The sequence below is a fragment of the Mastomys coucha genome, unplaced genomic scaffold (assembly GCF_008632895.1).
Source record: "Mastomys coucha isolate ucsf_1 unplaced genomic scaffold, UCSF_Mcou_1 pScaffold20, whole genome shotgun sequence".
Taxonomy (NCBI): Eukaryota; Metazoa; Chordata; class Mammalia; order Rodentia; family Muridae; genus Mastomys; species Mastomys coucha.
This window is the reverse complement of record NW_022196903.1, coordinates 83673438-83697982: the sequence shown is the minus strand read 5'-3', so window position 1 is coordinate 83697982 and position 24545 is coordinate 83673438. Positions and strand designations below refer to the sequence as shown.

The 24545-nt window shown below is 40.1% G+C and overlaps 1 pseudogene; it reads right to left on the bottom strand.

Moving 5' to 3' along the window:
• Positions 1 to 12487: 12487 nt before the first annotated feature.
• Positions 12488 to 13476, bottom strand: LOC116099245 (annotated as a pseudogene).
• Between the last annotated feature and the right edge of the window lie 11069 nt (positions 13477 to 24545).

Here is a 24545-nt window from a genome sequence, read left to right as displayed (position 1 = left end):
AGTGTTCTCTCTAATTTGGTAATTGGAGAAATAGGTCCAATATTGTACAATCCATATACACTTTCTTTGTACGTGACAGTGTCTTGCTGAGTACCACATAATGGTCTTGAAATCAGGCTTATCCTATCTCAGCCTCTCTATTAGTAGGATTGTTTATTTGATGTTTTTACACTATCCTATGGTTTTTAGAACAGCTTACATGTTTCAAATGTATTTATTTAGCCAAAAGAAATGTATACAATTAACTTGGTAGGTAGCTTATAAGAGAACAACAAAGAGTGAGACTGAATGCTTTGCTTGATGTTTGTAATTATTGTAACTGGTTTGAAGAAGAGGATTTTATAAGTTAGTCTTTCTCTGAGATGAATGCTTTTCAAAATCATCATAGCCATGAACCAGATTCTTACCCTCACCTAATGTCTGTGCCACCCTCCAAGCAGAACCATTGTTCATTGAAACAGTTGGTGAGTGACTTCATGGATAGACCATCTTAATACACATACCATTTTTTAAATGAATGTAACCTGTTCTCTGTGGGCTGAGGATAGAAACAACCTCTTAAGTCAAATAGCTTTGACCATAGCAGAAAACCTGTATCCAAAAGTCGTGCCTACAATTCATTCCTTTGCACAGCAGAATTGTCAACTTTTAGCTTAGCAACAATGGAGGTAAAATCCTTTGGTGATGTGAGGGTCATTGAAGTACAGCCTTATTACAATGAACTCCAATGTCTAAAATTTGTTCTTATTTTGGGCTTGTACCACAGTAAGAGCCATGAATTTAAGCTCTACTAAAAATAAAACAAACAAATAAAAAGATTTTATCTATTTATGGTCATTTAAAAATACTAGTAGTGATGTAGTATTTAAAAATATACAGTTAATATGTTTAGAGTTATTTAAAATTTATAGTGAGGAAAACATATGTGTTTTCAGTATTGCTGTAGACAAGCATCTACGTAAGACTATTCAATTGATTGTTTTATATCAAACATTTTTTATAATACTCATTTTTATTGTTAAAATATTTCATATATTTTAAAGAATATGACAAAATAAAAAACTGAAATGTATTGAACGGGGCTCTCTGGGAGGAGTTGGGGTGCAAAAAGGAAATAAGAATGTGATGTAATTCTATTTACATAAAATATGCTTTTAAATGTTAACAAATTCAGATAAATTGAAATCATGTATCTTTTCTCATCATAATGCAATAAAACTTAAATCAATAAAAAAAGAATTCATAAACACTGGGCAATAATTAGTAATTCAGAGGTGACATGGATAGTTTGTGAAAGCATTTAATAGTTTCTGTTTCCTCACATTAAAATTATATAGTATCAACACAAAAAGCTAGCTCTTATTACATGTTGCAGTATCTTTTGGGTATATGCCCAGGAGTGGTATTGCTGGGTACTCCGGTAGAACTATGTCCAATTTCCAGAGGAACTACCAAACTGATTTCCAAAGTGGTTGTACCAGTTTGCAAACTGGGAAAGGAGAAATTTGCATGTAAATAAAGAAAATATCTAATAAAAAATTTAAAAAGCTAGTTCTTCAAAAGACCAGTGGTTATCAGTCCCAGAGTCTTGGTTAAGCTCTACTAAATTCTATTTCTGTGATTTATGAAGTTTCTTATAATACTCGAGCTCCTCCTTGACTTCAATCTCAAGGAAGAGAAATCAGAAGTCAGGGAGAAGGAAGAACCAGGCAAGAAAAAGAACCAGATGGAGAATTCACTTGTAGCAGTGAGGTAACACAAAATAACATTTATTGCCACCTGGCTACTATGTTTGAGATTGTGCCATGATAACCCTGAGAAAATATACAGTAGTCAAGGCTCCATCTGCTTTCAAGATATAAGGACATCAGTTCACAGTAGCATTCCACCTGAATGTCAGCTTGTGACCCATATGCATTCATCATGGTAGACATGTTCTCTATACACACATTTCATGGAAGAAAATGTGCACATTGGTGAAGTTTTAAAAGTTTATAAAAACATGAAATACATGCATAAACTAGTAGTTATTGAAAATAATCTTAATACATGTTTCCTACCATTTTTATGAAATGCAGTCTTTTATGTTTCACTGAATACAAACACAAAGAGACAGGGACAGAGAGTAAGAACAAGACAGACAGACAGATAGAGAGGAAAGAAAGAGTAAAAGAGAGGGAAAAGGAGAGGGTAAGAAAGATGGAGAGGAAGAGAGGGGGGAGAATGATCCTTGATACGGCATCACATTATCAAACCCCCCAGGTAGTGAGGGTTGTCATCCTCTGTATAGTGGGGTGCAGGTTGTGCTATTTTTAGGGTCACTTCACTATTTACAGCCATGCAAAACATAAATCACTTAGGAAAGCCTCTGCTTTCCAGGAAACAGGAATCTTCAGCTACATTAATTGCATCATAGATTCAGGAGATCATTGCTCTGAAATCAGAGGATCCCTATCAGAATGCAAGTGAAACTTGACAGTCACTTTCTCTATGCAGAAAAAGCCGAAGAGAGTGACATGATGTCCTGTAACTGTGATCACCAGTTCTTCAGCAGACACACAAACAGCAGCCTTGAATACCTGCCAGCACCAGGATTTGCAGCACACTCAACCATGCCTATGTGAAGGTATGTAGAACATTTTGAACTGATGCGTCACTCATACTCAAAGCATTCTAGTGACTATCAGCACTTTATAGAAACGAGCTAAAATGTGATGTATTACCTGCCTTTCCAGGTGTTAGTCCTCACATGAATAACTACCTAACACAACACAGAAGATGGGAGAACATGACAACCACTCCCTGCCATCAGAAAAAAATGATGTAAGAGAAAGACATTTGCACAACAGTTAAGACTACACCTGCTGCCTGTGTACTTGGGATACAATTGTACCATGCCTAAAATTACCTTCTAGACCCTGGGCTCTCTATACCCTGGGCTATCATGTTTCTTCCAGAGACACCTAATGTTTTACACATAAGGAAAGGACATGAATTTGTGGAATATGTTTGGAAAGAGGATGGAAAGAACAGGAGAACAAAACACACCTGGAACAAGAAATGTCTAGAAGAATCCTGGGTATTTACTTCTAGAGCAACTTTGAAGACTTCAACTGATAAGAAGAATAGAGATAGAGCCACCTGTTCTGCATGGATCCAGGAACCCATGACTGTAGACACTGTGTCACCATCCTTCAGTTATACAAATCACAGACAACATGAGGTCTATGATATCATCAATAGGGTTCAAACGGAGCAGTGTTCAGCACAATAATGACATGAGATTGTCATCTGGGGGAAGTAGAGAGTGGAATGGAGGAGGGAAATCTCTCTGGAGAGGCCACTGCATGCTGGGTATGTATGGCCCTGTGGGTTCACTGATCCAAGGAGGAGAAAGACAGAGTGTCTGTGCCTTTCTCTATAACATGGATGCAGCCTACCTACACCCTGGTGCTGAGAGGCTTTGTAAAGAGCAGGCTTGGAGGCAGGTCTGAGCAATACCTTTCTGTTCTTATGTTTATGAAACTGCATGTTTGTGTTTGTCATTGACACACAGGTCACACTTACCATGCTGCCATTGCTCTCGCCCTGCTGGGCCTCCTTGAACAATGAGCTTTGGAAGGTGGAACTGACATTGCTTCATGAAAGTAGGTTCTGTTTAGAATGGAGTCACATAAGACAGTATTCTTTATCTAACAATTCCATTTGCAAAACTACTTGGAGGATAGTGGGGGAGAAGCCACCAGTGCCTCAGACAAGGAAAACCATCACTAAGCTGATGTTAGAATTGTATCCAGAGAGGAAATGAAGAAAAGGGAAGTGTGTGGGTGTGATAACAAAACCATGAGGAAAAACTGGGGATTAGAAGTGGCTGAAAGTCTTTATTGTCCTCCAGGCTCACATTTGCAGCTAGACTGTTTCAGTATTAAAAACACATCTTCAGAAAACCCATAAAAGACAGTGTGATCATATGGTGAAGGGAAAGGAAGTCCCAGAGAAGCCTTGTCACAGACCTGACAGGAGTTTTGTCACAGATCTCAGTTGTTACTACAAAGACCCAAACCTTCTGCAAGAGAAACTTTTCCTGACAGAACCTGTGATATGATGGATTTCATGAGGCAACAAGGGATTGCAGGCCTCCTTGCCCAGCAGCTTTGAAGGATTCTTTGTAACAAAAAGGGACATCGCTTCAGTTTATCTATTTCTAACACCATGAAAAGATACAGTTTGGAGAATTAGGGGAGCAAGTAAGAGAGTACAGACCTAGAGAAAGCAACAAAAATCCAAGTTTCCCCATTTTTTGAGTGCTTTACAACTGTTTCTTCCAAGGAACAAGAGTCATAAATTCCTGTTTATGGGACCTGGAAAAACCACAACAAAGTTCACCATAGACTTGATATTTCATACCTGGCAACCACGTTCCTTAGTTGAGACATCCCATGGGTCAGAACCCAGGCTAAGGACAGCCTCTGAGTTCTGGCATCTCTAGATGAGCTGGAGTGAGATTCATCACACTGTGAGACTGTCCACTGTACAGCCTTTAACCTGCAGCTTCATTTCCTTGTAAAGCTTCTATCTTAGTGAGGGTTTTATTACTATGAACAGACACCACGACTAACACAACTCTTATGAGGGCAACATTTAATTCTGGCTAGCTAACAGGTTCAGAGGGTCAGTCCAATATCATCAAAGTGGGAGCATGGTAGCATCCAGGCAGGTATAGTGCAGAAAGAGTGGCAAGTTCTACATCTTGATCCAAAGGCCAAAAGGAGAATCCTTTGTTCCAGAAAGCTACGAGAAGTGTATTAAAGCCCAGGGCCAAAGTGCCACACTTACTACAACAAGGCCACACTTACTACAACAAGGCCACACCTCCTAGTAGTGCCACAGTGTGGACTAAGCTTAATCAAGCCACTGCATTCCACTCCCTGGCTACAACAGGCTTGTTCACAAAAATGAGTCTATGGGGCCATACCTAGCCATAGCATAATGAAAAATATATTTTGTCCAATTTCCAAAGTCCCCATAGTCTATAGCAATCTCAACAATGGAAAAAGTCCAAAGTACAAAGTCTCTTATTAGATTCATCCAATGACTTAACTATAATCCCCAAAACAAGATAGGAAACCAGCTGAGCAAAATCCAAACAGCATCTCCATATATGATGTCAAAGTGGTTTTCAGATCTCCATCTCCTTTTTCATTTTTGTTGATTGCTACAGATGACTTTCTCCTTGCCTAGTTCCACTCCATGTTAGTACCTTTCCTCAGCAGATATCCCACTGCCCTGGCAGCTTGAACATCTTGGGGTACCCAAGGCAACATCAAGGTCACAGCGTCATGTTCTAAAGTCTGTGATCCACACCTGATCTTCTGGTCTCCTCCAAAGGGCTTGGGTCACATATTAATATTCTTCTCCTTTGAAAACTCTAGAGCCAGGCTTCCATAGTTCAAAACACCCATAGCAACAATTTATTCCATATCCTACTAAGATGACCCATTAAGACCCACTTAAAGCATCCCACTACACTCCAAATCCAAAGTCCCCAAATTCACATTCTTACAATTAAAAGCATGATCAGGCTTATCACTACAATACCACAGTCCCTGGTCCCAATTTCTGTCTTAGTTAGGGTTTCCCTGATGTGAACAGACACCATAACCAAGGCAACACTTATAAGGACAACGTTTACTTGGAGCTGGCTTACAGATTCAGAGGTTCATTCCTTTGTCATCAAGTCAATAGAATGGAATGGTGCAGGAAGAGCTGAGAAAAATACATTTAGTTTCAAATACAAGCAGAAAAAGATTGGCTTCCAGGAATCTAGGACAAGGGTATTAAAGCCCATGTCCACAGTGACATACTTCCTCCAACAAGGCCATACCTATTACACCAAGGCCACACATCCTAGTACTACAATTTCCTGGCCAACCATATTCAAACCAGCAGAATATCAAATCTATGAATTATTTAGAAGTCAAGTCCAAAACAGTTGTAGACAGACACAGAGCTGAAGACATTCCATTAAGCTTTGGGTTTAAGATTTCTTTGGTAGCATGAGAAGATCTGTAGGAAAGAAAAAGCCAGGGAATTTACTGTGTGGTTTAAATGCTGAGCCAGAGAGGTATTTACTATAGAAAAAGTATGCAAACCAAAAATCTATGGATATTCCAGAAGTGTGCAAAACTGATGAATTTTAGGAGTTACAGAAAATGAATATCCCAAGGAAAGAAAAAAAAATGTTTGTTATCCATGCAGAACACAGTCCACTGTGCTGAAGAGAAAGAGCTCAGCATCTCCATTGCAGACGCTGAAAACATTGTAGCCTGGGAACTCCTCTGCCCTCAGCCTGCCTGGGCCTAGATCACTTTGTTATTGTGCACTTGGGAGCAGGACACTTACCAAGATAGATGTGGTGGGAAGGGCTCCTGAGGGGATGCTGCATAGAATTAAGGGAGTCTTTGTTGCATGTGAGCAACTTGTAATTTTAGTGTCTGTAGAAGGTGACAAGTTCTCACTGTGGAGCATGGAGACCTGGCAACCCAGCAGAGCATCTTCCCTGCCTTTGATCCTGCTCCCTGTGATTTGGATAATCACCATCTGGGGAGGCTGAGCACAGACTTTTTCTGAATTATCTTGCATTATCTGCGGGAGGGATCAGAAAGTTTGCACCAATTAGACAACTCTAACTTTGCTCATTTTGGAGCTCAGGTATAATCAATCCCAAACCATTTCATACTTTGTGATGTGTCTGCTCTGGTGTGAGAGACTCCTGGGCCTCCCATGACTTTGCATCAGTTCTGAGGCTCATGCCCTACAGTGTTAACAGGAAGTCTTTTGCTGGGTCAGTCTTCATGTGGAGTATCTGGATTCCATGTAGCATTGGTTCTTTGTGCCTTAATTTCCATATGCTCAGCTTCAGGATTTGAACTATGAGTGATATGTACAAGAAAATTTAAAAAGAAATGATTGGAAAGTGTAGAGGGAAGAGAGACACAGCTAGAGATGTTTGGTGAGGCAGTTATGGGCACCAGAAAGCAGCATAGGCCAGGTTTTTTTTTCAATCAAAATCAAAATCATTTATCTTTTATTTTTTAAATAAATAACTATTCTAACAATTCAATGACACTATTAAGAAAAACATTGAAGACTTACTATCTTTAGTAATCATATTTTTTTAACATTTTTCTGTGAATTTATTTTTTAAGTTTAATCCTATTTTTATGGGATTATCATTTCAACATAATATACATGGAGGGACCCATGGCTCCAGCCACATATGTAGCAGAAGATAGCCTTGTGGCACATCAATGAGAGGACAGTCTCTTGATCCTCTGAAGGCTTAATGCCCCAGTGTAGGGGAATGCCAGGACAGGGAAGCAGGAGTGGGTGGGTTAGTGAGCAGACGGAGGGGAGATGGGATGCAGGGGGTTTCTGGAGTGGAAACAAGGAAAGGGGATAAAATTTGAAATGTCAATAAAGAAAATATCTGATAAGTCAGGTCTAACCTAAAATCCTACTACCACCTCCTGTTCAGTCTCTGTTTTATGTTTGGGTTCAAGGTGTGACTTCTTAGATTTTAATTCCAGCTGTCATGCCTGATTCTTGTTGGCATGCTTTCCCACCATGACAGTACTGTTAGCCAAATGAATTGGAACATTTCTAAGAGGTTAATAGAGATCTGAATCACGAATGGTTCTGTAGGGGACTAACCAAGTCCTTAATGAATAAACACAGCTCTGTCAATGACCAGTGGCTCAGACCCATGTTAAGGGCAAAACCTTTCCTGAGTAAAGCTTGGTAGGATGGCAAAGCCTTCCTGTGGTCCAAATTGGAATGTTCTCAGTGTGTGCAGAGAATGTCCACCATAGCTTCCCCTTCCTCATATGTTTACAGCCTGAATACTGCCTTCTACAGAGATAGATAGTCCTGAGAGCAGCTAAACCTGCCTCCCTGCTCTGCTGCATGCAATAATATGCTTCCTTGTTTATCTGTATACAATGATATCACTTCCTTTTTCTTTTTTGTTATTTTTATTGGATATTTTCTTTATGTACATTTCAAATGTTTCCCCCTTTCCAGGTCTCCCCTTCATTAACACCCTATCTCATCCCCTCTCCTCCTGCCTCTATGAAGGTGCTTCGTCACGTACCTACACAGTCCCATCTCCCTGTCCTGGCATTCCCCTACACTGGGGCATCTAACACCTTAAGGTCCAAGGGCTTCTCCACCCACTGATGTCCAAAAAGGCCATCCTCTGCCACATATGCAGCTAGTGCCATGGGTCCCTGCATGTGTACTCTTTGGTTGGTGGTCCAGTTCCCCAGAGCTCTGGGGGTCTGGCCTGTTTACATAAATAATCCTATTAATCCTGTCTGATGCAAATCCCCTCAGCTCCTTCAGCCCCTTCTCCAACTCCTCCATCAGGGATTCCCCATGCTCAGTCCAATGTTTGGCTGCAAACATCTGCCTCTGTATTTGTCAGGCTCTATCAGAGCCTCTCAGAAAAGAGCCATATCAGCCTTCCATCAGCAAACACTTTCCGTCATCCACAATAGGGTCTGGATTTAGCAACTGTATATGGTATGGATCCCAAGGAGTGGTAGTCTCTGGATGGCCTATCCTTCTGTTTATGCTCCATATTCTGTCTCCTTAATTCCTCTGTGAGTACTTTGTTTCCCCTTCTAAAAGGAAATGATGCATCCACACTTTGGTCTTCGCTCTTCTTAGGCTTCATATGGTCTGTGAATTGAGTCTTGGGTATTCTGAACTTTTGGGCTAATATCCACTTATCAGTGAGTACATATAGTATGTGTTCTTTTGTGACTAGGTTACCTCACTCAGGATGACATTTTCTAGTTCCATCCATTTGCCTAAGGATTTCATGAAGTCATTATTTTAAATAGCTGAGTAGTATTCTATTCTGTAAATGCACCACATTTTATGTATCCATTCGTCTCTTAAAGGACATCTGAATTCTTTCCAGCTTCTGGTTATTATAAATATGACTGCTATGAACATAGTGGAGCATGTGTCCTTATTACATATTGGAGCATCTTCTGGTTATATGCCCAGGAGCAGTATAGCTGGGTCCTCAGGTAGTACTATGTTCAATTTTCTGAGGAACCACCAGACTTGATTTCCAGAGTGGTTGTTCAAGTTTGAAACCCCACCAGCAATGGAGAAATGTTCCTCTTTTTCTACATCCTCACCAGCATCTGCTGTCACCTGAGTTTTTGGTCTTAGTCATTCTGATTGGTTGAGGTGTAATTACAGTGTTGTTTTGATTTGCATTTTCTTGATGACTAAGGATGTTGGACATTTTTTTAGGTGCTTATCAGCCATTTGAGTTTCCTCAGTTGAGAATTCTCTATTTAGCTCTGTACCCCATTTTAAAAATATTGTTATTTGGTTCTCTGGAATCTAACTTCTTGAGTGCTTTATATATATTGGATATTAACCCTCTATCTGATTTGAGACTGATAAAGAGCTTTTCCCAATCTGTTGGTTGCTGTTTTGTCCTTTTGACGGTGTTCTTTGCCTTATAGAAGCTTTGCAATTTTATGAGATCCTATTTATCAGTTCTTGATCTTAGGGCATAAGCCATTGGTGTTCTGTTCAGGAACTTTCCCCCTGTGCCATGTGTTCAAGACTTTTCCCCACGTTCTCTTCTGTTAGATTCAGTATATCTGGTTTTACTTGGATGTCCATGATCCACTTGGAATTGAGCTTTGTACAGGGAGATAAGAATGGATCAAGTTGCATTCTTCTACATGTTGACCTGCAGGTAAACCAGCACCATTTGTTGAAAATGCTCTTTTTTCTACTGGATGGTTTTAATTTCATAGTCAAATATCAAGTGACCATAAGTGTGCGGGTTCATTTCTGGGTCTTCACTTCTATTCCATTGATCTACCTGCCTGTTTCTATACCAATACCATGCATGTTTTTATCACTATTGCTCTATAGTACAACCTTGAGGTCATGGATGGGGATTTCCCCTAGATGTTCTTTTATTGTTCAGAATAGTTTTTGCTATCCTGGATATTTTTGTTCCAAATGAATTTGAGAATTGCTCTTTCTAACTCTATGAAGAATTGAGTTGGAATTATGATGGGGATTGCATTGAATCTGTAGATTGCTTTCAGCAAGATGGCCATATTTACTATATTAATCCTGTCAATCCATGAACATGGGAGATCTTTTCATCTTCTGAGGTATTCTTCAATTTCTTTCTTCAGAGACTTGAAGTTCTTGTCACACAGATCTGTCACTTGTTTGGTTAGAGTCATACCAAGGTATTTTTATTGTTTGTGACAATTGTGAAGGGTGTTATTTCCCTAATTTATTTCTTACCCATTTATCCTTTTAGAAGAGGAAGGCTACTATATTTTTGAGTTAATTTTATATCCAGCCACTGTGCTGAAGTTGTTTATCAGGTTTAGGAGTTCTCTGGTAGAGTTTTGGGGTTCACTTAAACATATATCATATCATCTGCAAATAGTGATATTTTGACTCCTTCCTTTCCAAATTTGTATCCAACTCACCTTATTTTGTTGTCTAATTGCTCTGGCTAGGAATCTGAGTACTATATTTAATAGATAGGGAAAGAGTGGGAAGCCTTGCTAGTCAATGATTTTCGTGGGACTGCTTCAAGTTGTTTGATGTTGGCTACAGGTTTGGTGTATATTGCTTTTACTACATTTAGGTATGGGCCTTGAATTCCTGATCTTTACAAGACTTAATTTTTGAAAATTCAACAGCTTGCTTTATTTTTATGTAGTAAGTTTCATGTAGTAGAAATCTAGCCAAATTCAATACTGATATAAATATAAACTTTTAGGTCAAATTATGTGGTCAGGCAAATTTTCTGAATCTTATAAAAGATAGTTTTCAAACCATATAAAATATTTAGAAACAATATACAACAAAAACATACCACAATCTAAACTAAATAAGCTATGAAAAATAGCCCAATCTTTGTTATTATTTAGAACACCTATTTTCAATAACTTAAAATATTATCTGTACTTCTCATCTCTAAATACTCCTGGGAAGAACCCCTAGAATAGAAATAAATAATCCAAATATTTACTAATAGTAAAAGATTCTAACATTAAAGAGTATCAGAAACACAACAGTCATGAAAACTACTAAGTACTTTAGATTTTAAGAAGTCCTTCCAAGCCCTAGGTAATAAAGGCAGTTTTTTAATTTCTAATTACATCCACAATTATCTGCATAATGTAGTTCATTTGCTGACCAATAATAAATAGCTTAAGGCAAATTTATTCACCTTTTCAGTAATGTTTCATTTTAAAGATATTTGACCAATATTTCCAAATTATAAATTTAATTACACTAACATTTCTAGAAGTATTGTGCTGGTTAGTTTTGACAGCTTGACACAGCTAGAATCATCTAAAAGGAAGTGAATCTCAATTGAGAAAATGCTTCCATAATATTTGGCTGTAAGGCATTCTCTTAATTAGTAATTGATGGGGAAGGGCCCAGTCCATTGTGGGTAATGCCAACTTTGGCCTGCTGGTCCTGAGTTCTATAACAAAGCAGGCTGAGCAAGCCATGAGAAGCAAGCCAGAAAAAAGCAGCATGCTCCATGGCCTCTGCATCAGCACCTGACTTCAGGATTCTGCCCTGATTAGTTCCTGTCCTCAGTGTTTGTGATGATGAACTGCTATATGGTACTGTGAGTGAAAAAAAAGAAATGTTTCCTCCCCCAAGTTGCTTTTGGCCATATTGTTTCATCACAGTCATAGTAACCTTAAGTAAGACAATTGTTAACTTAGCAATAAATCATCTTTATAAGGCCACTTATTAAATTTATAAGAAAGGTGATACATTTTGGCTTTTATTCAAAGAATGATTTAATTCAATAATTTGATTTGTTATTACTTGAGAAGTACATTTGCTTCCCAGTATTGAGTGGTAATGAGGGTTAAACAGCCTTCCTGGTCCTCAATTCCCTCTAACAAAGCAATACAGAGACTCAGCTGAAAACATCTTCTGCTGTTTATGTAAACTCAGCTCCAGAAAACAGAAAGTGAGAACATATTCAAGTCCTGTCCGAGGCATTCCCAGCCCCAATGGTGTGCTATAATAACAGTATACAGCTGTTCATCACTTACTAGTAAACTCTCGAAGAGGAAGATAACAGTGTCCTCTCAGGTGCCATTCATTGTGAGCTTTTACATCTTTTTGTATCCAAATGTGTGCATATAAAACTTTTGCACAGATTTTAGTGTTAAGAACTGAATATGCACATAATACCTGTGTGTTAAGGGAAGCTCCAGAGCTTACCATCTCATAGGAGCCAAACCAACTTCTGGTGCTCTCACTACTTCTTACTCCTCTAATTAGGATAAGACCAACGAACTCTACAGTCAGGAATTTACTCAATACTGGTGATTTCTACTAGCCAAACTCAAGCCAACAGGTGAAACAAGAGTCTTTCTGAATTCATTGTCCATTAGGAGTCTGGAGTATTTTCAATTAAAGCCTTCATTTTCCCTATAGACTTCAATACATATGTGTCAAACATGGCTGGCTCTGAGGTGGCCTCTGACTCTCGCTTTGGAATTCCTCTTTCAGCTTCTCCTTGGCTGTTGTGTTGATGCTGATATACAAACTTCTTTTTCATAGCCTCTGCTATGAGGGCAGCAGGGTCAGTAGTATCCACTGACCTAGGTTTTACATCTTTCTCTGACCTCTTGACTCAGAGTAGCTTCACACTATTCATGTCTTTAAGGATCTCTAGCATATTTGGCATATCAGACTTCTTTGGGTGGCCCTTACCCAAAATCTTTACAGCATTGAGTCTTTGCTCTCTTCATTTTTAATCAGATCAAAAGCAGATATACTTTGGTGGAGCACCAATAGAGGGGGAGGGAAAGGGAGAGGAGCTGGTGGTACTACTGTAACAGATGAGAAAGAATCTAAGCAACCAGCACTTGGACTCTGTTGCTCTTGCAGGGCCACAACCTTGGCAACCTGAGCTCTAAGAGCAGCAAGTTCATTCTCAAGTGCAGAGACCTTCTGCAAGTCCTCCTCACTGGCTAGTGTCACTACTGGGGAAGGCTTGTCTTGAGACAAGTTTGGTAAGGAAATGTGCCTGCTTGGGGGCTTCTCAAAGCAAGGATGGTCACCTTCAAGAGGAGGCTTGGACCTGACCTCTGCCCTGAGTCTTGTTGAGCACTCTCCTTTTTCAGTGGCTACCCATCCAACATCAGCAAAAGATGCCACCACATCCTCTCCTGGATGTGGGGGACTCCATTCTGTTGCATGGCTCATAAGCTGAAATGGAAATCTTGGACACTGAATCACAGATAAGTTGGTACTAATTTTCTTTACGATACTTCAAGATGAACCATATGGCTTTCCAGACCCCAGTACCGACTGTATGCTGACCTCAACTTGCTGAAACCACATTCTCATCAGGCACTTAATCCAGCCCAGCATTGAGATGATTAATCAAGCCCAGCATTGAGATGATTAATCAAGCCCAGCATTGAGATGATAACAAACTGCAGGTCAAGTACTTCAAGCATCCATAGCAGCACATGATCCATAGAACACACTCAGCTGCATAGCAGCCCTCAGCTTCCAAAACTTTTAACATGAAGGGATACTGAATTTTACCAAATGTTTTTTCTGCATCTAATGAAATGATCATGGTTTTTTCTCTTTGAGTTTGTATATGTAGGGGATTGATTACATTGTTGGATTTCTGTATATTGAACCATCCCTGGGATGAAGCCTACTTGATCGTGATGGATGATCTTTTGATATATTCTTGGATTCTGTTTGGGAGAATTTTATTATATTTGTATCAATATTCATAGGAGAATTTGGTCTGAAGTTCTCATTCTTTCTTGGGTTTTTGTGAGGTTTTGGTATCGGCGTAAATGTGACTTCATGCAATGAGTTTGGAAGTGTTCTATTTTGTGGAATAGTTTGAAGAATATTGGTATTAAGTCTTCATTGAAGTTCTGATAGAATTCTGCATTAAAACCAACTGGTCCTGGGGCTTTTTTGGTTGAAAGTCTTTTAATGACTGCTTTTATTTCTTTAGGTGTTATGGGACTGTTTAGATGGTTTATCTGATCCTAATTTAACTTTGGTATTTGGTATCTGTCTAGAAAATTGTCCATTTCATCCAGATTTTCTAGTTGTGTTGAGTATAGGCTTTTTTAGTAGGATGTGATGATTTTTTTTTTGCATTTCTTCAGTTTTTGTTATTATGTCTCCTTTTTCACCACTGATTTTGTTAAGTTGGATACTGTAAGGGTTTATCTATCTTGTTGATTTTCTTAAAGAACCAGCTCCTGGTTTGGCTGATTCTTTGAATGGTTCTTTTTGTTTCTACCTGGTTAATTTCAGCCCTGAGATTGATTATTTCTTGCTGTCTACTCCTCTTGGGTGTATTGGCTTCTTTTTGTTGTAGAGCTTTCAGGAATGCTGTTAAGCTGCTAGTGTATGCTCTCTCCAGTTTCTTTTTGGAGGCACTCGGAGCTATGAATTTTCCTTGTAACACTGCTTCCATTGTGTCCCATAAATTTGGGTATTTTGTACATTCATTTTCATTAAATTCCAAAAAGTCTTTAATTTCTTTCTGTATTTCTTCCTTGACAAAGTTATCATTGAGTAGAGAATTGCTCAGCTTCCATGTATATGTGGGCTTTCTCTTGTTTTTGTTGCTATTGAAGACCAGCCTTAATCCATGGTGATCTGATATGATACATAGGATTATTTCAATCTTCTTGTATCTGTTGAGGTCTGTTTTGGGACATACCGTATGGTCAGTTTTGCAGAAGGTACCAAGAGGTGCTGATAAGAAGGTATATTCTTTTGATTTAGGATAAAATGTTCTATAAATATCTGTTAAATCCACTTGTTCAAAAAATTCTATTAGTTTCACTGCATCTCTGTTTAGTTTCATTTTCTATGAACTCTCCATTGCTGAGAGTGGGGTATTGAAGTCTCCCACTATTATTGTGTGAGGTACAATGTGTATTTTGAACTTTAGTAAAGTTTCTTTTATGAATGTGGGTGTTCTTGCATTTGGAGCATAGATGTTCAGAATTGAGAGTTCTTCTTGGTAGATTTTTTTCTTTGATGAGTATGAAGTAACCTTCCTCATCCTTTTTGACAACTTTTGATTGAAATTTGATTTTATCCTATATTAGAATGGCTACTCCAGCTTGTTTCTTGAGGTCATTTGCTTAGGAAATTATTCTCCAGCCCTTTACTCTGAGATAGTGTTTGTTTTTGATACTAAGGAGCATTTCCTGTATGCAGCAAAATTCTGGGTCCTGTTTACATATCCAGTCTGTTAGTCTATGTCTTTATACTGGGGAATTGAGTCCATTGGTGTTAAGTGATATTAAGGAACAGATATTGTTTCTTCCTATTAATTTTTATGTTATTTCTATGTTCATGTGGATATCTTCTTTTGGGTTTGTTGAAAGATTACTTTCTTACTTTTTTTTCATTTTCTATTAAATTATTATTTACGGTCCATATTCTATTCCCTGCTGCCCCATCCACCCTCCAACTGCTCCACATCTCATACCTCTTTCCCAACACCCCTGTCTCCACATGGATGCCACCAGTCCTCACCCCATCTGACCTCTAAACTCCCTGGGGCCTCCAATCTCTAGAGGGTTAGGTGCATCATTTATGAATGAATACACACCCAGAATTCCTCTACTGTATATGTGTTGGGGGCCTCATATCAGCTGGTATATGCTGTCTCTTTGGTGGTCCAGTGTTTGAGAGACTCAAGGGTTCAGAGTAATTGAGGCTGCTGGACCTCCTATAGGATCACCCTTCTCCTCAGCTTCTTTCAGCCTTTCCTAATTCAACAACAGGAGTCAGCTGCTTCTGTCCATTGGATAGGTGTAAATATCTGCATCTGACTCTTTCAGCTTCCTGTTGGGTCTCTCAGAGGGCAGTCATGATAGGTCCCTTTTTGTGAGTGCTTTACATCCTCAGTAATAGTGTCAGGCTTTGAAACCACTCCTTGAGCTGGATTACTTTCATGTTTTTTCTAGGGTGTATTTTCCCTCCTTATGTTGGAGTTTTCCATCAATTATCATTTGTAGGGCTAGATTTGTGGAAAGATATTGTGTAAATTTCATTTTGTCATGGAATACCTTGCCATCTCCATTTATGGTAATTGAGAGATTTGCTGGGGATAATAGTCTAGGCTAGCATTTATGTTCTCTAAGGGTCTGTATGATACCTGCCCAGAATCTTCTAGCTTTAGGCTTCTTGTATGTTCATGGGCATCTCTTTCTTTAGGTTAAGGAAGTTTTCTTCTATACTTTCGTTAAAAATAATGACCCTTTAAATTGGGAATCTTCCCTCTCTTTTATGCCTATTAAACTTAGGTTTTGTCTACTCATTGTGTCCTGGAGTTCCTGGATGTTTTGGGTAAGGAACTTTTTGCATTTTGCATTTTTTGACTGTAATGCCAATGTATTCTATGGTATCTTTTGCACCTAAGATTCTCTCTTCTATTTCTTGTATTCTACTGGTGATGCTTGCATCTATGAATCCTGATCTCTCTCCTAGGTTTGCTACCTCCAGGACTGTTTCTCTTTGTGTTTTCTTTACTGTTTCTTCCCATTTATAGATCTTGGACGGTATTGTTTAATTCCTTCACCTTTTTGGTTGTGTTTTCCTGCAATTCTTTAAGGGATTTTTGTGTTTCCTCTTTAAGAGCTTCTACCTATTTACCTGTGTTCTCCTGTATTTCTTTAAGGGAGCTATTCATATCTTTCTTAAAGTCCTCTATAATCATCATGGGATATAATTTTAAATCAGAGTCTTGCTTTTCTGGTGTGTTCAGATATACAGGGCTCACTGTGGTGTGAGAACTAGGTTCAGAAGAGGCCAAGTAACCTTGGTTTCTGTTGCTTATGATCTTGCCCTTGCCGTGCCATCTGGTTATCTCTGCTGTTCACTGGACTTGCTGTCTCTGATTGTGGATTGTCCCTCCTGCAAGCCTGTGTGTCAGTACTTCTGGGAGACCAGTTCTCTCTGGGAGGAATTTGGGTTGGCGAGCTATGACACAGGGTCAGCTTCAAGGTGCAGATGGAAAACAGGAGGACTCTGTCCCTGGATTTTTCTTGATTCTTCTGTCCTGATCGCTCTGGGAGGGTCCCTCTTGGGACAGGAATTTGAACAGAAATGGAGGTCTTACCTGTGCTCACAGGTGTGTCAGCACTCCTGGGAGATGAGCTCTCCTGGCAGTATTTGCATATGTAGTTCTGAGGTACAGGCTCAGCTCCAGGCTCAGAATATCTCTTCCTTCTTCAACTGAATATAATATAAACATTGAGGGATGCTGAGGCTTCTCCACCACAAATCCCAAGCCAATCCCAGCTTTTCTGTATATATTTATGTGCTTGTCCTTTCTTCATTTCCTCACTACCCCTAGTCTCCTGGGACACAAACTCTAGAAGGAAGTGGCTCCTGATAAAGCACATTAGCAGAAGATGAGGCTTTGCTGCACAATCTCACTGATGCACATACTATCAAGTCAAGGATGAAAGCAAGGACATGAATGAAGGGGGAGGCTGATTGCTCCCTAACTCTTAGAGATGGTGAGGCTCCATCTAATATGTAGTAGTATAGATCACTGAAGGTCAGTAAGGAGCGGCCCTCCCCCACAGTCAACTCTTTGTAAAATCCAGAAGTGATGCTAAGTTAACAACCTATAGATTTACACTACCAAACAAATAAGAAATCAGAGACTATAGCAGGGAGAGTTTTGATCAAGTCAAGGATTGTGAAAACAGGATTTAAAAAAAATCTGTCTCAAAGAACAGTACTCCTGGATGGGGCCACACACCTGCCTGAAAAATAATAATCCAGAATTCCTCCTGTCAAAAATAAATGTAGTGACAAAGAATAGTGGAGAGTTTTAAAGAAAGGCTATCCAGACACTGCCCCTCCTAGGGTGCCATCCCATCTGCTGACACAGGACCCAGACACTATTGATGATGCCAAGAAGCACTTGCTGACCAGAGCCTGGTATGGTTATTCCCTGAGAGGTTCTGCCAGAGCAGATGCAGATGTAAGGCACCAAACATTGGACTGAGTATTGGGTCCCCAATGGAGGAGTTATGGCAAGGACTGAAGGAGCTGAAGGGGTTTGTAACCCCATAGGAAGAACAATATCAACCAACCAGACCTCCAAGAGTTTCCAGGGACCAAACCACCAACCACAGAGTACACAGGGGAGACCCATGGCTCAAGCTGGATATGTACCAGAGGATTGCCTTATCTAGCATCAGGGGGAGGGGAGACACTTAGTCCTATGGAGTCTCAATCCCCCTAAGTGCAAGGGAATGCTCTGGTGCTGAGGTGGGAGTGGTTGGCCAGTTGGGAAGCACCCTCATAGAAGCAGGGGTTGGGGGAGGTGATAGGGGGCTTGTGGAGGGGAAACATGGAGGGGGAAAATATTTGAAACATAAATAAATAAAAAGAGCATTAAAAATAAATTATATTGTAATTAATCCTAATGTAATCTAATATATTAATTTACCATATTACTTATAATTATATTTTACATATATATAACTGAATGAAGTATTCTCCTGTAATCCTTTAAGGGATTTTTACGTTTCCTCTTTAAGGTCTTCTACCAGTTTACCTGTGTTCTCCTGTATTTCTTTAAGGGATTTATGTCTTTCTTAAAGTCCTCCATCAACATTATGAGAAGTGATTTTAAATCCAAATCTTACTTTCCCAGTGTGTTGGCATATCCAGAACTTGCTGTTGTGGGAGAACTGGGTTCTGATGAGGCTATGTAGCCTTGGCTTCTGTTGGTAAGGTTCTTGCACTTGCCTTTTCCCATCTGGTTATCTTTGCTGTTAGTTGGTCTTGCTGTCTCTGGAATGAGCTTGTCCCTCCTTTGGGACTAACCCTGTGTCAGCACTCCTGGAAGACCAATTCTATCCTGGTAGTACTTGTGCACAGATTGTTTGGAACAGCCCCAGCTCCTGGGTGCAGATGGAGGCAGGAAGGACCCTGTCCCAGGTGCTCTTCCATTTCTGTGACCTGAGTGCTCCTGGCTGGTCCCGCCTTAGACCACATATTTTCTAATCCTCCCTAACTGTGGATAGTTTAAGTTTTCCATTGTGAACCTTCACCAGGGTGTAAGTTTTACTCTACAGTAAAATCCCATACATTATAGACAATATTTCCTTTCCTATTATTTCTTATATCCATTTCTCAGGGTGATGACTAACATGGTTTTGATTTGTATCATCTTTGTTGTCAAGAATGTAATAGCTGTGCATTTTCATTGAGCCTCAAGGAGGAATATGTCACAAAATGGAATGAGTATTTTCCAGGGAAAGAGTCCCCATGCATAACATACTTTCTAACAAGCATAGTAGGGGGCTGAGAATTGATGCTACAATTTCCCAATGTCCAATTTGGATTGAGAATAAAAAGCATTTACAAACAAACACTGGTAGGTCCATTGAACTCATGTGCAGTTGTCTTTTGTGGGCCAAGCTTTGGAATCTGGCACCTGTGTGTCAGAATAAAGACAAGTTTTGGGTTCACATTTACCTCCTTACAAAACTTCTTTAAAACATGTGGTTTAATAGGAATCTGAAAACCTACAAACTGGAGAAAATCTTCACTAACCTTATATCCAATAGAGGGCTAATATCCAAAAAGCTAACTACCACAAACCCAAACAACCCTATCAAAAAATAGAGTTTACAACTAAACAGAGAATCACAACAGAGGAATCTCAAATGGTGGAGAAGCACTTAAAGAAATGTTCAATGTCCTTAATAATCAGGAAAATGCAAATCAAAACAACCCTGAGATTCTACTTTACACTAACCAGAAAGGCTAAGATCAAATAGTCAGATGACAGCACATGTTGGCAAGGATGTGGAGAAAGAGGAATACTCCACCATTGCCAATGGAATTGCAAACTGGTAAAACCACTATGGAAATCAATCTGGAGATTACTCAGAAAGTCGGAAATAGATCTACATGAAGACGCAGGTCTACCACTTTTGGGAATATACACAAAAGATGCCCAAACATACCACAGGGGCATGGATGGGTTCTACTATGCTCATAGCACTCTTGTTTGTGGTATTCAGAAGCTGGAAACAATCCAAATGTTTCACAACAAAAGAATGAATATAGAAAATATGGTTCATTTAAAAAATGAACTACTACCAAGCTATTAAGAAAGAGGAAATCCTGAGTTTTACAGGCAAATAGATGGAACTAGAGAATATCATCCTGAGTGAGGCAACTCAGACCCAAAAGAACATGCATGGTATGTACTCACAAATACGTGACTATTAGCACAAAAGGTAGAGAGTACCCAGAATACAGTCCATAGTACTCAAATGGTTAACAGGCTGAAGGGCTCAAGTAAGTACACTTCAATCCAGCTTGGGAGGTAGAATAAAGCAATTACAGGAGGGTGGAGGGAGGGGACAAGGGAGGGTCATTGGTTGGAAAGAGGACTGGGAGGGGAAGAGGGGAACCTGATCAAGCATTGAGTGGGGGAAATGGGTTGAAGCAATGAGACCCAGCAGAAAGAATGGAAACAGGCAACTTCAGGAAATAGGAGGTGAGGGTACCTTTCAGAATGTATCACAGACTGGGGAGGTGAGAGAGACTCTCAGTACTTAAAGGGAAAGACCTTAAATTAAATGCTCTACAGTGGGGAGAGGGAATTGGAGAGCCCATCTCAAGCAGAAAGACAGGGCATCAGGTGAGGAATGGGGTTGCCATTCTATAGTCAAAAACTCTGACCCATAATTGTTCCTGTCTGAAAGAAGAGCAGGGACAAGGTTGGAGAGGAGCCTGAGAAGATGAAGGTCCAGCAACAGACCCAAACTGGAATCCTGGTCAAGGGGAGGACCCAGGTGCTCACAAAAAGGGTATTACCATGACTGCCTTCTGAAAAACCTAACATTTAAAAGACTCCGATGCTGATATTTATACCCAGCCTATGGGCAGAAACTGGTAATCCCGCTGGTTGAACAGGGGAAAGGCTGGAAGAAGCTGAGGAGGAAGACAAACCTGGACCCCTGAGAACTCTCAGGCACTGAACCACCAATCTAGCAGCATACACCAGGTGACATGAGGCCCTCAACACACATACAGTGGAGGACTTCTGGGCCTGGGTTCAATCAGAGAAGATGTACCTAACCCTGAAGAGACTAGACCCCAGGGAGTAGGGAGGTCTTGTAGGGTGGGGAATTGGGGGTGGGGACATCCTCCTGGAAATAGGAAGGGGGAGGGAGTATGTCATGTGGAACAGTTAGAGAGTGGACCTGGAGGAGATAAAATCTAGAGTATAAGAAAAGGATTAAATCAAATTCAAAAAGAAAAAAGAATCTGAAAACTAAATATAACAAAGAAGATGGGGCAAGGCTTAGGAACAACAGTCTCGGTTGATCCGGAACCCTGAGAACTCTCAGGCAATGAACCACCAATCTAACAGCATACACCAGGTGACATGAGGCCCCCAACACACATACAGTGGAGGACTTCTGGGTCTGGGTTCAATCAGAGAAGATGCACCTAACCCTGAAGAGACTAGACCCCAGGGAGTAGGGAGGTCTTGTAGGGTGGGGAATTGGGGGTGGGGACATCCTCCTGGAAATAGGAAGGGGGAGGGAGTATGTCATGTGGAACAGTTAGAGAGTGGACCTGGAGGAGATAAAATCTAGAGTATAAGAAAAGGATTAAATCAAATTCAAAAAGAAAAAAGAATCTGAAAACTAAATATAACAAGGAAGATGGGGCAAGTCTTACTGACATCACATTTACCACAAAACAAAATGAGGTTGAAGCATTTTTGTAGGAGTGAAATTGGAAGGAATGTTTTCGTTCAATAATTATGACAGAGAAGAAAGGTTACTGAAGTAAAACATTTTGTATTCCTGGTCCTTATGCTCATGTTCACTGTGCATTTAACAGTCTCCTCTAACATCACCACAGCTCCCTCCAATGACAGATCTTACCAAATGGAGCAAGACCAAGGGCTGTGTGTGATTTCTGAAACTGAGTGGGAACAAAAGGCTCTGCCATGTTTGAATGACAATTCTCCAATAAGAACTGTAGAATAACAAACCCTGGGAGCAAGCACAAGAAGCCTCCTTCTGAGGATGTACATGAAAGTCGAGTGATTCCCTTTTTTGTTTGTTTGTTTCTCTGTTTTTGGGTTTCTTGTTTTGTTTTGTTTCATTTCGAGACAGGGTTTCTCTGCATAGCCCTGGCTGTCCTGGAACTCACTCTGTAGACCAGGCTGACCTCGTCCAGTGATTCTCAAAACAACATAGACTAGTGATAGAGCCACAGTTGCCTCTCAGAGATTAAAGGTGCTGAAGATGCCACACACACACACCAACATATGATGGGGATTATTTGATTGAATCTGACATGAAAGCCTACTTGCTTTGGTCTACCTTCAATGGTACTAGAAAATCATCTACAAGCTGTCTAAGAAGGAACAGAATGAGTTGTCCTATCAGGTTGTAACACTTGCAAACCACAACAAAGAGGAGCATGGCAAGCTGGCCATAAAGGTGCAATAGAAGCATTTACCCTTGGAGGTGACCAACAGCCTCTGATTGGATGTAGAACCCAACTTCCTCAACAGGAGTGAAATCTTGACTATTTCTAGAAACATAGCCAACTTCTGGGAACCAGTGAGGTCATGAACCTTAGAAAAGAATTTATTACTATCATTTTGCTAGACCAACACAATTCCTAGTATATTCTAGGAATTGTTTCTACACTGCAAGTGCCCTTGCCCACTACAATCTCCTTAACAAATTATAAATAATAAATACCCTTAACAAATAATAAATGTGCAGTTTTCAACTAACAGAAAACCCTCACCCTCAGAAGGCAGGTCCTGGATCCCTGTTGCAGGTCTGGCAGTCTTCTATGGCTGAGCTATACATCATGGTGTGAACTGAATCCACCTGGGAATAGTCTGCCTCATAGACTGTTACAGTGATTTGTAAAGAGAATTTTGTTTTCTTTAAAAATAGAAATGTTATGGGAATATGTCCTTGGTTTGATGCCAGCTATTGTATATAGGACTGCTTCAGACTGTCCACAGCAGTGGACTGATTTGCCTAGTGCTCTGACAGGGGTGTGATTTTGCCAACTGCAAATAGTTTTTCCAAGTGTATGCCATTTGCAAGTATAGGGACACATGGAGGGTATATGAATGCAAGGATCCCAAAAGAGGGTTTGGCTTCAGCTTCTCCTCCTGCTGCTGCTGTTTCTGGTTACAGACTGCTGTTGCTGAATGCTGGGTGGTGATATCCTGGAAGACAGTGTTCAAAATTGCCCCAAAGAACTTGATGCCTCTGATCAGAAATGAGTAGTATAATGATATGGAAGTCCCTTCTCCTATGTACCTTTCTTTCTTTCCTTCTAGTGTTGGGGGGAGTTAATGGTTGCAAAAGCATGGTAGGCATATGTACCCATAAGGTAGCCACAAATCTGGCTGCAGTGATTCAAGGTTCTGATGGCGAAGTTGTCTCATCTTAAGGACTTTTACCCATCACTGAATAATCAAACAGTCACTGTCCTCTTATGCATTGATCTTGAAGGCCATTTATAACTTTTCAGTGATGATGAATTCAGAGGGACTGGCAGTGGCATGGCTGTGGCTCACAAGAATCTGTACAGATTAGAATAGTGGAATATCTTTGAACAGGTGTCTTGAGGAGGAGCTAAATCTGTCCAACATGGACATCAGTACAAAGAAGCTCATGACCATCAGGATAGTCCAGGTAGCTTTGCTCTGGGGATGCTTTTGGAGAAATGATGGTGGTATGAAGATGCTAGGCCTGCTTCCTGTGCAGGGAGCCACCATGAACCCCATGGAGAGGACCGTGACACTGAACAAGAAATCTACAATGAAGATGAACACTGCAGATAATATTTATTGCATGGAGATGTGGTACAAGAGAACAGGATTCAGTAACATATAGTAGGTAGTCTGATATTACATTAAGAATAATAAGAGAGATGAAAAAAGTTACTAGAAATGAATCAAATGGTTCAAACTAGGACCATAAGATGTCACATGGGGATAAGGTGTTTCTGACCTTTCCTCATCAGAAGTGTCTGGGACTGGGAGTGATACCTGAAAGCATCAGCTAATAGCCAGTACAAGTGGAAAGACCCTGCAAAAACCTGAAAAAGGATATAAGTGATTTGCATGTGATGTTATCCAATAATTACCAAACCATGCAAGTATCTGGATGCACATAGCCAACAACCAGCAGCATAATTAGGTGGTTTTGGGCCAATAAGCCAATGGATAGGTCAGCAACTCTGGCCTTGTGCTCAACACTGAACATGAGGTTATGGAGGAGGAGAAGGACACTGATGCCTGAGATCCCAATGCTTATCTCAGAGCAGAAAGTGATTCTAATGTCTCATGACAGTGTAAAGCTTGTTGTTCTGATTCATATTGTGTGGTCAAGAAGCATAGAGCAAACCTT